Here is a 16,034-nt window from a genome sequence, read left to right as displayed (position 1 = left end):
CGACGCAGCGTCTCGTTCCCTCGAGGAATCATGGTTACATACATAACCTGGGACGTTCCCCTTCAGGAACTCAAGCTGCGTCAGAAAACACTAGTGGAACGAGATGTCCACGCCACCAGACTTGCAAATCCCTGCCTAGTATGGAAGAGTACAGCTATGGCAAGAGCTCCTGTAAACCATATATATCATTTTATATATAAAATTGTATATATATATAATATATATATAACTTCTCATAGTCAGATGAAATATATAATTTAATTCCTCAAAAAATTAAATGCAGCCAAACAACCAGACAAGTAAACACGGTCTGATAGGAAAGATTCAGTATAATGAACTGAGAATGACCATAATGCACACGTTGCCTCGGCCACTCGGATAAAAAAAACAATATCAATCTCCTCTGAGAAAGATAGCTGCAGCAGCGCGGTCTCACTCAAAGGGGGAAGAACTACAGCGTGGGCTTCCGAACCCAGAGAGAGCGCTAGATCTGGGGAATACAGGTGGAGATAAGGCGAGCCCATCTCCAAACCGTCCGCCAGATCCATGTGTGATCCCCGCGATCTCAATCTCCGCCGTGCCTCAGCAGCAGTGGGACCGTAACCGCGAGATCACAGGCATGGACACACTCCTCGGAGCGTTCCCGGTAGGAGAGGAATGTATTGCAGCGGGAAAAAGCACAATCAGCCCTCTTCCTTTTTTTCCTCGAGAGCTGACTGCGTGAGCTCTGCTCCCCAGACATGCTGCTCATAATGATATTCGTTCACAATATGCTTGTGCAAACTGCTTTACGAAAGCTCATCGACGTCCTCCACGTCCACCTCCTCGGTGGAAGACAGGCAGAGCATCGAGCCCTCTGTCCGAGGGGAAGAAACCGCAGGGCGGGCTTCCCATCCCAGAGAGCGGTTGCTGGATCTGATGGGAAAGGAAGAAGATAGGGGCTCACCTGTCTTCATTCCCTCCACCTGATCCATCTGTGATTCCCATGAGCACAGCCTCCGCTTCGCCTCGGCGAAAGTGGAGCCGGCACCGCGAGCAAAACTGATGAAGGCTCCCTCCTCAAAGAGAGTCTTCGGGGAGCGAAGCGTACGCAGTGGAAGCCGTTTACAATGCGGGCAGTCGGCCCCCTCGTGAGCAAACTCTGCGTGCTTCGCTCCCAAACAGACCACGCACAAACTATGTGTATCCCCGCTCGTGATGTAGCGTGGGCAGGAAGGAACACACAATTTGTAACGTGAACTGCTTTCGCCCTTATGTTTTGTCTTTGCCTCGGCTTTAAACATACTGGAGCTTCATATGTTGCTGGACTTGTAACTTGACAAACAGCAGTAAATAAGATTCACAGAACATAGATTGTGACTGACACACACACAGAGCTTTGCTGAATGACAAAAGCTAACGCCGGTTGCACGTCACGTGCCTTTAAGCTTCCTGGTCGTTACGTCACCCGCCCATTGTTTGGACTGATTATACATATGATTCAGAGCATGGTATCGCTGAAGGCATGCCATGGCTATCTTGCGAGAACACCAAGCCAAGGCACTAAAATGCTCGAGAGTAGTACCAATCTGTGGTTGATGCAGGAGCTGTGCTTGGCGACTGACCTCACCCTATGGGTGACGAAAGTCACAGCATGGTCCCTCGGGAAGGCGATGTCCGCACTTGTGGCCCAAGAGTGACATCTATGGCTCAGCCATAAAAAGTGCACTTTCTCGACGCTCCCATCTCCCAGGCTGGACTGTTCGGCGACGCTGTCGAGAATTGTGCCCAGCAGTTCTCGGCAGTACAGAAGCAGACTGAGGCCATCCAACACATCTTGCCCCGGCATAATGCCCCATGTGCCACCGCTCCGCCGCAGGCTAGCCCCCAGTCTGCTCGTCGCCGTGGATGCCCACCTGTGTCCTCCAGAGCTGCTCCACCCCATGCTGAATCGTCACCTAGGCCAGCGCGTCGAGCCTCTCGCAGGAGTGCGATGCCCCCTGTGTCCCAGCCAGCCCCAAAATCGTCCAGGGAGGCGATAAAGCGGCTCTGACATGGGCAACCTAGAGATGTGGGAAGCTGATCTTTCTCAGGAGACGGCGAGGACAGCGCCGCTCCTTCCCCCGGAGGAGGGTCGGGTGGAGAATCATTTATTCTGTTCCGCTGCTGGCTCAAGGGCCAGCGATAACCACATTGTCAAAGAAAGAGCAATTTCCTTTTCCTCTGGGTTCTCAGGCTCGCGGGCTGACAGTGTGCGATGTACTGCCTCCTCACTCTCACCCACGACGCCCCCTTTTGCCAGCGGCCAAGAGACTGCGGTTGGGAGACGCAAGGCTTCTCCATGCATCTCTGGCCAGTCCCTCCGGGGACGCAGGGAGTTGTGCTGTGATCAGTCAGAACCATGTGCCTTTTGTGCTATCCAGCTTGACTCCCCTCCGCTGCGCCACCGCGGGTACATCAATTGTCCCTTTGGTGCCACTTGTACGGAGTTTGGGGGTGTGGCTTGCGCTACCCAACCCGTCCCGCTGGCTCATTCGCACAATCCGACTCGGCTATGCGATTCAGTTCACCAGGCGACCTCCCAAGTTCAGCAGCGTTCTTGAGACTTTGGTGGCAGTCCGAGACGCACCTGTCTTGCATGAGGAGAATGCTGTCCTCCTGGCAAAGGATGCAATCGAGCCGGTCCCTCCAGCTGAGATGAAGTAGGGACCTTACAGGGACACTTACAGACCTTACTTCATCGTACCTAAGAAAGGCGGTGGCCTCCGGCCCATCCTGGATCTGCGAGTCTTGAATTGGGCCCTGCACAAGCTTCTGTTCAAGATGTTGATGCATAAGCGCATCATCAGATGCATCCAACCCCAGGATTGGTTTGCAGTGGTCGACCTGAAGGACATTTACTTTCATGTCTCGATTCTCCCTCGACACAGACCATTGGTTTGCATTCGAGGGTCGGGCATGGCAGTACAGGGTCCTCCCCTCGGGCTCTTCCAGTCCCCTTGTGTCTTTGCGAAAGTCAAGGAGGGCGCCCTTGCCCCGTTACGGGAAGTGGGCATCAGGATCCTCAACTGTCTCGAGCATGGCTTGAGAACAGTTGTTCGATTACAGGGACCTGGTACTCTGGCACCTCAGCCAGTTGGGGCTTCGGGTCAACTGGGAAAAGAGCAAGCTCTCCCCCGTACAGAGAAACTCTTTTCTCAGTATGGGGTTAGACTCGGTGAGTGTGGTGGCGAGTCTCACCAATGAGCATTCTCGCCGCTCGGATTGCTTCATATGAGTCCATTTCAGCACAGGTTACACTCCCGAGTCCCGAGATAGGCATGGCACCACGGTACATTTTGCCTGACTATCACGCCAACGCATTGCCTCTCATTCAGCCCCTGGACGGACCTTGTATTTCTACGAGTCGGAGCGCCCTGAGAACAAGTGTTTCTGTATGTCATTGTCACGATGGATGCCTCCAGTGTGGGCTGGTGCGCTACATGCAACGGGCAGGCAGAACAGGCGCACAGCTGGCATTGGGCTTTACGCAAGTTTTCACTTTCCCCATTGAGCCTTCTCGCACAGACACTGTACAAGGTCAGCGAGGACGAGGAACAGGTCCTGCCGGTTGCGCCGTATTGGCCCACCCGGACCTGGTTTTCGGAACTCATGCTCCTTGTGACAGCCCCTCCTGGTGCATCCTTCTGAGGAATAACCTCCTTTCTCAGGGGCCCGGCACCATGTGGCACCCGCGTCCAGATCGTGGAACCTCCATGAAGGGTTCCTGGATGAGATGCGGCAGACTTGAGTGTTTTGTTCACCAGCATTGGAAGACACTTTTACTTAGGCCAGAGCCCTCTCTACGAGGCGAGCTCTTGCCTTGGAGTGGAGTCTGTTCACGATCTGATGTCCTTCTCACCTTCAAAGCGTATGTGGCTGCTATCGCAGCGCACCATGATGCAGTGGACGGCCGGTCCCTGGGAAAGCACGATCTCATCGTCAGGTTCCTGAGGGGTGCCAGAAGGTTAATCCTCCTTGGCCACCCCTGGTGCCCTCCTGGGATCTCTCTACTGTCCGGGCTGGCCTTCAGAGGGATCCCTTTGAGCCACTGGATTCAGTTGAGCTTAAATTCCTGTCTGCTAAGATAGCGCTCCTGACCGCGCTCTCATCCATCAAAAGGGTCGAGGACCTCCAAGAATTTTCAGTAAGCGAAGAGTGCCTTGTGTTCGGGCTGGCCTACTCTCACGTTGTCCTGAGACCCCGGCCTGAATATGTGCCCAAGGTTCCCACCACGCCCTTCGCGATCAGGTGGTGAACCTGCAAGCACTGCCCTCGGAGGAGGCAGATCCAGCCTTGGCGTGCTGTGTCCCTTAAGAGCATTATACTGTATACGTGGACCACACCCGGAGCTTCAGAGGCTCTGAGCAGCTCTTTGTCTGCTGCGGAGGCCAGCAGAAAGGGAAGGCTGTCTCGAGGCAGAGGTTGGCCCACTGGATAGTGGATGCCATCGCCTTGACGTACCAATTCCATGGTGAGCCGTGCCCCCTGGGGGTGAGGGCTCACTCCACACGGAATGTTGCCTCCTCCTATGCGTTGGCGTATCCTGGTTGAGTATCCTCCAGCACCCCCGGCAGTCAGACTGGGCAGTGCAGTCTGACGCCAGGCCCATTATCAGTGTTAGCTTGCCTGGGTCTCCGGTCAGCCCCTGTACAAGGCTAGGTGTCCATATGGCTTGATTCCCTTCAGGCAATCCCATATGTGTATTTTTCAACGGTAAGGTTTCCCTCTTGGTAAACCTGTGTCTTCCCTTTGACAGATCATTCTGTCAGTCTCTGCTGGCAGTTGTTCTATCCCTACTCTCATATAGGACCTACATTAGAGAATATTTTCATATGTAGTATTGCCCCAGGCCTGGGTCAGTCCATATCAGTGTGTCCACATGACACCTCCCTGCAGGTAGGATGTGGGCTCCGTAGCACCCTTCTCCGGAAGGCTCGCTTCTTCACCGTTACTGCGGAGCTGTAACAACAAATCGGAAAGACTTGAAGCAAATCTTTCATGGAAGGTCGAAATCCCTTCTGTTAAGAAATTTCGGTGGTGAAAGAAACAGTGGCTTGGCTATCTCCAGCAGCGATGTACTCACCAGTGGTCCCTGCGGGTACCAAGGTCCATTTGCACAGGGGCAGTGGGAAGGTTACGACCTTACATAGCAGTTGTCTGACACGCGGTCGCTTGTCAACATTTGCTGCGCCATAGGATTGTGACAGGGTTCAGGTTGTGGCACTTTCCATGGACCCCATAATGTCGAGTCTCGTAGTGACCAACAGATAGGGAACATCTCAGTTACATACGTAACCCTCATTCCCTGATGGAGGAAACAGAGATGTTATGTCCCCATGCCACAACCTCGAACCATTGCTGGCGGCCAGGGACAAGTTCTTGGCTCCTCAGCATAAAACCTGAAGAGTGGATGCACCTGTCACCTATTTATACCCGTATGCATGGAGAGTGACTCAGGTATGCAAAATCCACTAGCCAATATTCATTGGCGTTTTCTCTTAAGCACATGATGGCCCCCCAAAGTCTTATAGAAAGTGTTTTAGTGCACGAAACATGGCCAGTATCTCCAGGAAATGTATGTTCTATGTGAGATGGAGGCCTTCTCGCAGACCCTGGGGAGAGCGGTGACTCATGACTGGAAGTATGTGTCCTTGAGAGAAGTTTCCATGCTTCCAGAAATTCAACTAAGGGAAAAGGCCTCTTGAGGCTGGCCTCTGGTGTGGCTAGAGTAGTCAGTCCAGTGCCCTGAAGCAGATAACCATTAGGGAACAACCATCCTGACAACTGTAGCGCCCTTGCTGGAGCAGATGAGCATTCTTGTGCATACCATTGCTGGGCGGCAAATGAGAACCGTGCTCGCTGGAGACCACTGTGCCCTGAAGCACCGGAGGTGGCAGGGTTAACATAGCAGCCCCCTGAGGATACTGAGGAGGGTCGTGCACCGTATGTTGAGTTGTGTACTCAAAGGCCTGGCACTCGCAGCATCAGGCCTTCTTTGCCATGGACTTCTTTCTTTCTTTCTTTCATGGAGAGAATGACAGTCTGTAGATCTGTCTTCTCTCTCAAAGTCCCCCAAAGTAGATACCAGAGCTGCCATAGAAGGGCCGATGGCTCTGGTAGCATGGAGAGAGAGATCCGTGGAGATTGGACTCGCCCTCATCCAGGTCCTTAAAGGGATAGTTCACCCAACAATGAAAATTTTGTCATTAATTACTCACCCTCATGTGGTTCCAAACCCGTAAGACTTTATTCGCTTTTGGAACAGAAATTAAGATGTTTTTGATGAAAGCCGAGAGCTCTCTGATCCTCCATAGACAGCTACACAACTGAAATGTTCCCAGGCCCAGAAAAGTAGCAAGGATATCAATGAAACAGTCCATGTGATGCCAGTGTTATAACCATAATTTTACAAAGCTATGAGAATACTTTTTGTGCACAAAGAAAACAAAAATAATGACTTTATTCAACAATTCTTCTCCTCATCCTGTCTGCTGCGGCGTGCTGCCATTGTGGAGAGTATCACGACTCATGCGCATGCTTTCCTCTGCATGTAAATGACGCATGCGCTTGCTGCTGTTTACGTTGAACATGCATGCGCTGTCTTGTTTACGAGCAGAGGACACCATGCACATGCATCTTTTACATGAAGAGGAAAGCACAAGCATGCATCGTGATAATCTCTCTGAGGAGAAGAATTGTTGAATAAAGTCATTATTTGTTCTAGGGGTGACCCCGAATAGTCGACGATTAGATGCTTCGATAGGAGCCTGATTCGACTCCCAATCTCACAGTTGAATATTCGTGGGGTGTTAGGATCATGCCATTTTGGCTATATGGGGGTGCTCAGTGTCTGATTTCACATCGAACTACCGGTTTTCTCTATTAAGATAATGCTGTAAATAAGAATCTGAAAAGAAAGAAGCTTTAAATAAATATTTTAACGTGCGTGAATAAATCAAACTACCCCAATATATTTTAGTTTCACATTCCATCCATGACCGACAGAAGCATCTGCATGGAAATTTAAATCTTTCACAAGACTCAAACTGACACAGGCAGAGAGTGAAAGACTGGATTTTTTCGATCAGGTAGGGTACAATTGATTTCAGCCGGTTGATATATATCATGTAGCCTATATATTATTTATCTCGTATAAGATGCATTTGGTTGAGTTACGCTGCATCAAAGCGCTCCATTGTAGTAGGCTACTAATGGTGATTATCTCTTTAGCACTTTATGTTGTATAAATAACGAAGCATATTCTATATGAGATAAATGAGTTAAATCCCATTGATTAAAACCTGCTGCTTCAATCTACTGGTTATTTTCAGCGCGCGTAGCTCAAAACAGAAATGCAGAACATTAATAATTACTGTCATATACATGACATTATAATGAGAGCACTATTGTAAAAAATGTTGTGAATTCTTTGGCTATCTTCCTCCGTGTGTGTTAACGTCAGTATTTATGACTGTTCATTGTCTGACTTGCCTCTTGGCAATGTATTTTACCCCGTCCCCAAACATATGATTCGACTATCAGTCGACTATTGGCAAGATTCCAAAAATCCAGATTCGACTGTGAAAATCCTTAGTTGGGGACACCCCTAATTTGTTCCCATCTAAGAACATCTCAGTTTGAAGAATTCTTATTATTCTTTGGGCCTGTCCAAATACCCACACTTGCAGTCTTGGCCACTTGAGAGTGCATGCACACAACAGGAATTAAGTGCATAAGACGGTCCCAGGTCTGAAAAATACCAAAGGTCAGTGACCTTAACGTACACTAAACCCACACTATGCATGGGTCTAAAGCGGTATTCGAGGCTAAGTGTATCCCATCATGCATCATGTTGAGGAGCTCACATGCCTCGAAAATCATGAGATGTCAACTAAAAAAGTTCATTTTAAGTTAAATTAATTAGATAATACATATAATTTGTTAGTAAAGTGTTGTACAGTTTATTAGTGCAAAGATGAGTATTTGTATTTTGTACATCATTTGCAACTGCTTTTTATCACTTAGTTAGAAGCACCACGATTACTAAATTGTCAACATTGTGCTATAGGGACTACTGAACTGACATTTATAAATTATTTTTAAAATGCAAAGTACTGAAAATCAACACTTGTGGCAAATACAGGAAATACATCATGTAAGCAGACAAGTGCAAAAACCACAAGTGTGGCTATTTAGTCAAGCCCTTCATTTTGCATCAGGCTACAAGGCTACATCAGGTGTGAAAATTTGAATGAATCGGCACTGAACTTGTTCAATTACGTATTGCAAGACAAAAAATAATAATAAAAAAAAATAAATGGAGATGAAGGTATTATGCTTTCTTTTGTTTTGTTGTAAATTAATCACATAATGCTAAATTGTGCACAATATAAACCACTGGGAGACCACAGGCAGTCATTTTTTTTTTTTATATATAAATTATTTAGATTATTGTATTTCATGCTGTGACAGGGGGTTGGTAACATTTATTACGTAGCCATGTGCACTAACCAGAGCATCTCATTCTAGCATTTAATACTGAGCAGGACTCGCTTGAAGTTTTAGAAGGACTGTACTAGGAAGAATGATCCTCACTAGGATGCAGCCTTCCGTTTGAGAAGCACAGTTTGAAGAAGTTTTCACAGGTCCACTTGATCTGAAAACACGAGGTCTGACACGAGAACCGAGCTGGTTCAGGGCAATAACTTTGACGAGAGCCTTGGACAGGGGTTGGATTCGATATTAGCAGTCTCAGGTCTTTTACAGGTAATTTACAGTTTTTCTCAATCGATTTGACACTTTTCTCCAATGCAATGTACTTGTTCTCAAAACAATTAGCACAGCCATCCAAACACAAAATAATCTTAAACAAACAGTTCAACTTTACTGCAAAATGAAGCACTGCAATTTTTTTCTAGTAATGCATTTATTAAAAGTAAATATTAACATCAAATCTATAGGTTTGTTCTCTAATGATTCTAAAACACATTCAGCTGTAGATGCACAAATACACTAATGAAAATACATGTTTATTGCAATTCTTCAGCAGGGAGTTTTGTTTTATATATATATATATATATAGTCACGGGGTGAAGGATCACATGACAAGGAAGTGCAAGATAATGCCCCGGAGGGTGGATTTATTAGAGGACAAACAGGAGGGTGCCTCAGTGCCGTCAGTGCTCTCTCTCCTCCGGTTCCTTGGCTGGGTGATCGTGCTCGGTCTCATGCTCAAGGGAATGCTGCTCGGTCAGAAGCTGCTGTCTGAAGGAGAAATGAGAGAAAGGCGTTAGCTCTTGCCTCATGGAGATTGAACTCACTTGTGGCTTAGTTCGGCGTGGCTTTATAGTCCGGCCGCTGATGGGTCGCAGCTGGGAACGAGCGGCCGGTGATAAGGGAGTGCAGGTGTTCCTGATCCGTTTCCAGGGCGACGCTGATGAGTAACCGGGACGCTCGTCACAATATATATATATATATATTGTGTATACACTGTAAAACCTAACCGTGAAATTCGCTAAATGAAATAAGTTCATTTAACTCAAAAATTTTAAAAAGTTAATTCAACTCAATATATATTTGTAATGTGAACTCAAAAGCTAATTAGGTTAAGCAGAACTCAATCTAAATTTACATTTATGCATTTAGCAGACGCTTTTATCCAAAGCGACTTACATTGCATTCAAGTTACAGTTTTTTACATTTTATCAGCTCTTGCTTTCCCTTGGAATCGAACCCATGATCTTGGCGTTGCTAGCGCCATGCTCTACTATTTGAGCTACAGGGAAGCTAAATAAGTTACTATAAATTATTTTAATCTATTATTACCATACAGTCAATGATTATTACATCTAAATTGCAGACCACAAAATATTTAAAAGAAATATGAGCTTAATTCATTATATCTAACATTGTTTTTCGAGAAGTCACGTTTGTAGAACATAGGGCTATAGGTTATTATGCTTTATATCTACTAAACTAAACGATATAATACGTTTCATAACTAATTAAATAACTAAGCCATAATATAATAAATATATAAATCTATTTCATATTAAGCATAGATGAATCCTTTTAAAGTAATTAATTTTACTCGAGACAAAATATTATCCGGGTGTTTTTCAAAAACCGCACGCATTTTTCCGTCAGTCAAGTTCGCTCATCCCCGCTGCAGCTCACTCACGGGACCACAGCCGGACGGCTCACAACGTGGTCACGGGAAATAACAGGTAAGCATTCGAACTTCTTTATTCCTGTTTAAAGCACTTTTGAACCGTTTTGTGTTTTGTCAAATTTATCGGAAGATTAACCAGCTCAGTTATCATAATGCGTGTCATGCTATCTAGCAAAGAAGCAAGGAGCTAATGCGCCATTACATCAAAGTCAACATGATCTCACAGAATTCCGTGTAATGTTCACGGATTTAATTAACCTCCGAATCTGTGGTGGCATCACGGAATCGCCGAAAATTCCGTGATTGGCTCACAGAAAAAAATCCGTGATGGGCTCACAGAAGTGATACCAATGTAAGTCAGTGACAGGCATCAGCCATGCTCCACGCACGGATCCACTGGTTCAACACTTTCAATATGCCGACGCGATAATTTATCGTCATCATTATTGTTCAGAACTGGGTAGGTTTAGGGTAGGGGTGGGGTCAGGTACTCCAGTGAAAGTATTAGAGATGTTCCGATACCCTTTTACCCTTCCCGATACCGATTCCGATACCTAGGCTCAGGGTATCGGCTGATACTGAGTACTGATCCGATACTGTATCTGGTTATACAGCTATACTTACTAGCCCTGTATGAATTGATACATACAATTATTTTACGGTGCGCTTCACCATAGATAGATAGTCTGGTGAGTAAACAAAAAATATAATATATAATGTTTGGAAAAAAGTACACTCTTAACATCAGTCAGTCAAGCATTATAAATATATTATGATAATCAAGTATTATTTAATGATAGAACTTTAGCAATTAGAATTAAAACTTGGTAACCATGTATGAATGCATATTAGTCATTTTAACTGAACTTAGGGAAAAAGGGTGGTGGTGCTTTTTTGATCATTCAGTGTTTCTGTAAAAATGGGGGGAAAAACTATCAATAATACTGATAAGATAATAATCATACTATGAATTCTACTAAGAACAATATAAACGCACTAAGGATTAATGAGCTGCTGGGTTCATGAATATTAATCACGTTGTCTGCGTTTGCTCAAACTGATTGGCTGAAATCAAAACAGGGACGATAATAGGTGAGCGCCAGCCAATGAGATTGGCGTTTGCTCATTAGCTCCGCCTACTACCGGAGAACCCGGCAGTTAGAATTCCAAAGGAACTCCACTTTGACAGAAAAATACAAAAAAGAATATCGTTTACATACCAAGCAGAATTGACGCTCTACATGTAAAAGACTCTCTCTCTCTCGCTGCATGTGAGAAAAAAAGCAAAGCGACGGCGAGTCGTGCGCTTCACACTAGAGCTTACGGTGCGTCAAATACAGGTGCGCTGCGCATTCATTCAGATGATCTGAAAAATAGATCGCTTGAATAGAAACTCTGAAGCGCTCAGTCAGAGTGTTCGGCGAGTGACAATATATCTGCGCTAAACTTATACATAGCCTCCAACTCACATACTATAAAATCTGATTATTTATCAGCCAGTGGCTAATATTAGACATCACATAGTCGCCCAGGGTGAAGATTTAGTCGCATATGCAAGTGATTTACTGGCAATGTGCTTGCACGTTTGTACTTCTTCGCTGCTCTAAATAGTGGTTGCTTGTGGCAACACAGCACAGCTTCCTGTGTTTGCATTCTGAGCAGCGAAGAAGAATTGATTTCCGATTTGCAGCGTTAAGCAAAGCTAGCGCGCATAACTATAGGTCTTGTTTAAGAAAATGGTATCGGATCGGTACATGGGTTCAAGTACTCGCCGATACCGATGCCAGAATGTTTTGTGGTATCGGTGAAATTTCCGATACTAGTATCGAAATCGGAACAACCCTAGAAAGTATAACTGCATCGGAGTCACTCTTTTTACGTGGTCCGATGCAGCGCTGGTGTTGAACCAGTGAATCCGTGCATGGACCACGGCTGATGCCTTCTGTGAGCCCAGCACGGAATTTTCGGCGATTCCGTGATGCCACCACAGATTCGGGGTTAATTAAGTCTGTGAACATTACACGGAATTCTGTGAGATCAGTTTGACCAAAGTTATCAACGGCAAGTGTTAAATATGCAGTGTTATACACAACAGTTTGTAAGTGGTGGTAAATTAAGAGAGATTTTTTTTGTGGTTTCTCACAGCCGGACAGAAACCTACAAATTATATTTTTAAACTAGAGAGACGGCCGACAGACCATCTTCCTCATCTCTAACCGTCACTCGCGCCACAGATCTGAAGGAAGGTAAAGCAAACACACATTCCCTGTATTACTATACGTTTAAACTTGTTGTTAATCGTTATTTATTATCCGCTTTGTCAGTTTCATCTAGAATATCCATATGATGCTGATCAAGTTTACTAAATCCGCCGAAGCCCCGGTGAACAAAGGGGCTGAGGACCGTTTATAATGGCTGTTTTGTTAACTTTAGTTAATATTTTACACTGTTATTTGCTCCTCACTGTCTTATTTAAAATTCATACTAACAAAATTCTGTCGTGCTTTTGAAATCAATATTTTCAGAGCAAAGGCAGCGAGGGGTGGTGTGATGTCATTGGCAACAGGAAGGCTGCAGTACTAATATGAGCCTGAAATGAAGTAAGTAGAATTCACATTAAACAAATTGATGGGCTTCAGTGTTGTACAAGATATAATTTGTCACGTCATAAACAGTTATTTAAATACATTGTTTTTCAGTTTTTATTTTTTGATGAATTGCTATTAATGCAAATGTAATGATGACCAGAAATGACCAGCAGCACAAATGTTAAGTCTTCTGAAGCAAACTATACTTTTTTGTGAATATTAGATTGAAATTTAAACCTAAACATTGATCAAATCATGAATACACAGCGCAGATGAAAAATCACAAACCTCAACGTTCCACAAGAATGACGTTATGACATCTAAAAACCAGTCATGTTTGATATAATGTAGTGTGTGCCACCATTTTGATTCAGACTGAATTGGCAGAGTGAATAACATCTTAAATTTCAGTTTGTTGATCATTCTGTCAAAGTCTTTTTGCATTTTGTGTTGGTTCAGAAGAATACCAGTGAAGTCTTTTTAAGTTCTGATTATAGCTATATAATTATTAATCTTCTCTAATATAGATGGAAAAATGATATTTTATATTTCTACTTGCACTTATCCTAAAGTTTCTTTGGTTTTTCATAAAGATGTCAGGTAATTGCCATTGCTAAGTTTGTAGTGGTTGAAAGTTGTCTTATTATGATTCATAAAAATAAGCTGTCCATAAATGTTGCTTAATTGTGAGTTAAATTTCCGTAACTTTGTGTTTTGTCTTCAGGAACAATAATTACATCAGTCATTCAAGCTAGGATCTTGGCAGATCTACTACTATCTGAAAAGAAGATTTTTTTTTTTTTTTTTTTCCCAAGACACACAAGGTAGGACACAGGACAACTTTATATTTACTTGGCAACATTTGAACCTTTTAGCTGAGATCAGCAGAAATGACTGAATAGTTGAACATTTGAGTTGTCTTAAATGGATAGTGCACAAAAAAAAAATTAAATTCTGTCATGGTTTACTTACCCTCATGTTGTTCCAAACCAATTTTGAATGAATTTTATTCATCTTCAAACAAAAGTATATATTTTTGATATTCTTTCATTTTTGTCTATCCATTGGAAGTATTTTCAAGCTTCAAAAAGTTTTTAGTTTAGGCTTTGACTCTAAAAAACCCTTAGCTCAAGCTTCTCAGTTAATGTTTGTGTCTTCTTTAGAAGACTTGAATGAAACCACTTTATGCATATGGATAAACTTGTCTGTAAGCTTAATATTGATTGCCTAGACTTTCAATGGATTGACAAAATGGTGAGAGAGTTTTAAAAGTATCTTAATTTTTGTTCCATAGATGAACAAGATTTGTATGTGTTTGGCATGACATGATAGTGGGTAAATGGTGGTAATTTTCATTTTGAGGTAAACCTGTCCCTTTAAAGGGTTAGTTCCCCCCCCAAAAAATTGAATTCTGTCATTAATTATTCAGCCTCATGTTGTTCTTAACCCGTAAGACCTTTGTTCATCTTCAGCACAAATTAAGATATGTTTGATGAAATTCGAGAACTCTCTGACCCTCCATAGACAGCAACACAACTGAAATGTTCCCAGACCCAGAAACATAGTAAGGACATTGGTAAAATAATCCATCACTGGTTCGACCTAAATTTTACGAAGCTATGAGAATATAGGCAAGAAGAAAACAAAAATAACGACTTTATTCAACAATTATTTTTCTCCAAATCACACCTTCCAACATTATCAAGAGTACCTCTGCATGTAATCAGCGCATGCGAGTGCTGTTGCTGACGTAGAACATGCATGCGCTGAGGCTTGTTTACGTGCAGAGAAACGCACACGCATGCATTGTGATACTCTCTATAATGGCGCACTAGGATGACGCGAAGGAGAAGAACTGTTGAATAAAGTCATTATTTTTGTTTTCTTTGCGCACAAAGTATTCTCATAGCTTCATAAAATTTGCGGTTGAACTATTGGTGTCACATGGACTGCTTTAACAATGCCTTTACTGCATTTCTGGACCTGGGAACATTTCAGTTGCATTGCTGTCTATGGAGGGTCAGAGAGTTCTCAAATTTCATCAAACATATCTTAATTTGTGTTCTGAAGATGAACGAAGGTCTTGCGGGTTTGGAACGACATGGGGGTGAGTAATTAATGACAGTATTGTGTTCGGGTGAACTATCACTATAAGCACCGTTTTTCTTTCTATTTTGTAATAAAGAACCTTAGGTTGTCACATTAAATAATATAAATTAACAAATTCAATTCAAGCTCTAAACCATTCAGCTATTATTCAGCCCTGAAAATCCTGCTGATAAACAACTCTGTTTAGTACAGGGTTTTAAATGGGCACATACTTTATTGAATAAACACTTCCCCGATCTTTCACACCTTTATTGTCATTTGTGAAAATTTAAATATGATGTCCACTTTGTTTAAATACGATGATATTTGGTGACATACACTAACACATTTTTTTATTTTTTTTCCCCTGCATTTAGAAAAAGGGAGCCTGATCAGGTACAGAAGGCAGCTGTCACCATCTTTGCTGTGGAGGAAGAGGGAACATCGTCTTTAAACCCATTGGATGTTTTGATTGTATTTGAAGATGATGACTGCCAAGTCTTGGGTCAGTGCACTGGTGCTTTTTTTTTTGGAACTAAAGTATTCCCGTAGTTACAGTATACAAACTACTATTAAGTGCTGTTAATCTTGAGGAAAGTGTTTTAATTTTTTTTTTTACAGAAAAGTTATTCACTGTTACATATTATTTAGCAGTTATTTATTATTATTAATTATATTTAACATTTAAAATGGATTTTGTTAAACATTTCCTTGTTTGTCTGGTTGTTACACTGTAAAAAATAAAAAGTTGAGTTAACTTAAAAAAATAAAGCAACCAGCTGCAAAGCATTTTTGAGTTTACTCAACTTCAGTGGTTGATGTTGTGCCAAAACATTTTTGAAAGTTCTCTGAAACTATTGGTTTAAGTTAAGTAAACCTTTCTCAGTAAGTACATCTAACTAGTCATTATGAGTTTGTTGAAAGTTGAATAGGAGGTTGAGCAAACTTTAAGAAATCAGTACGCACAACTATATAGGCCTGAAGTTCAGTAAACTCAAAAAAACTTTGCAGCTGGTTGCTTTATTTTTTTAAGTTAACTCAACTTTTTATTTTTTACAGTTGATTCAACTTAATTGTCTTCAAAATTTTAGATTCTCGTATGGTCCTGACATTATAAGAATCCAAATGCAGGGATTACTGTAAATACAATGCAAAGACTTTGTCAA

The 16,034-nt window shown here is 43.2% G+C and overlaps 1 long non-coding RNA gene across 1 annotated transcript; it reads left to right on the top strand.

Moving 5' to 3' along the window:
* Window positions 1-10,813: 10,813 nt before the first annotated feature.
* On the top strand, window positions 10,814-13,578 carry LOC131521999 (uncharacterized). Its single transcript, XR_009266422.1, has 3 exons — window positions 10,814-12,438; window positions 12,718-12,792; window positions 13,505-13,578. It is a non-coding gene; the product is annotated as an uncharacterized LOC131521999 (long non-coding RNA).
* The last annotated feature ends 2,456 nt before the right edge of the window (window positions 13,579-16,034 follow it).

The sequence above is a fragment of the Onychostoma macrolepis genome, chromosome 16 (genome assembly GCF_012432095.1).
Source record: "Onychostoma macrolepis isolate SWU-2019 chromosome 16, ASM1243209v1, whole genome shotgun sequence".
In the NCBI taxonomy this organism is placed as follows: domain Eukaryota; kingdom Metazoa; phylum Chordata; class Actinopteri; order Cypriniformes; family Cyprinidae; genus Onychostoma; species Onychostoma macrolepis.
This window is presented reverse-complemented; position numbering and strand designations above follow the sequence as displayed.